This window comes from Tupaia chinensis, unplaced genomic scaffold (genome assembly GCF_000334495.1).
Source record: "Tupaia chinensis unplaced genomic scaffold, TupChi_1.0 Scaffold000078_1, whole genome shotgun sequence".
Classification (NCBI taxonomy): Eukaryota; Metazoa; Chordata; class Mammalia; order Scandentia; family Tupaiidae; genus Tupaia; species Tupaia belangeri.
This window is the reverse complement of record NW_006159539.1, coordinates 2,265,999-2,266,958: the sequence shown is the minus strand read 5'-3', so window position 1 is coordinate 2,266,958 and position 960 is coordinate 2,265,999. Positions and strand designations below refer to the sequence as shown.

General features: G+C 59.8%; 1 protein-coding gene across 1 annotated transcript in view; it reads right to left on the bottom strand.

Moving 5' to 3' along the window:
• Positions 1 to 960, bottom strand: part of TBC1D2B (TBC1 domain family member 2B) — a gene marked incomplete at its 5' end in the record, with an annotated part of 53,903 nt that overhangs the window by 24,018 nt on the left and 28,925 nt on the right.

Sequence of the window (960 nt, the reverse complement as noted above, 5' to 3'; positions counted from 1 at the left end):
CCCAGAGGACGGGGTCCGGCCAGCTCTACAAGAAAATCACGCACAGCCCGTGTGCTGTGGACCACGAAGGCCTTCCCAGCGCGGGCTGCTCTTGATCGCACACGTACGGCTGCACGTCTGCTCAGACACCGTCCGCTTTCCCCTCCGGGCGCTTTCCCAAGACTCACTTGAGCTCACTGCCCCACTGCTTCAGAGAGTAGAAAGTAATGGCGTTCGGGGGCCCCGGGGCGGGCTGGCTGGCCGCGTGCTCTCCCACCAGCTCTCCAGCCATGGTCTCCACGGCTAGGACATTCCTGGCTTTTTCCGCAGAAGCGTTTGGATGTGGGTAAACTACATCTGAAAGAAAGGCAAACAAATGTGGGTTATGCAAGGTTTCCATGACGTCCACATAAAACAATGGCTCCACAAAACCAAGCCACATGCCTAACAGTATCATCTGCTGCTACACAAGGCGTGAGCTGCGGGTGGCGCTGGGGGTGGCGCCCAGGGAGAGGAGCGGGGTGGGGGGGGTGGAGTTCTCCTCCGCCCTGCGGGTCAGTGACCCTGCCAAACGCCTGTGCTCACGGCCCACTCACCTGTGAGGGCTGGCAACCAGCGGTTTCCCAGATGGACTGCTAAGGGAGGAGGCAAAGTGCAGGTCGGACTGTCTGACCTCTATCCTCCCTTTGCTAGAAGCAGGAGAAATGCACATAGAGACGGGCCGGCCGGAACGCAGAGGTGCTGACGGAGTGTACGCAAAGCGGGTCAGTCCATTTATAGGCAAGTGCGCTGACACTATAGCGAGACCCGACTTCAGAGCAGGGCCAGCCCAGGGCCTCACACGACTGTGCCGTTCAGGCTCCAGACCCAGCAGCCTGAGAAACGTGCCAGGCATGTGTGCGTGCCTGAAGTCCCAACGGAGAGACAGAGGAGAAGGGATTGCGGTGGAGACATCCCTCATGGGGGTTTTTGCTCTCTTTC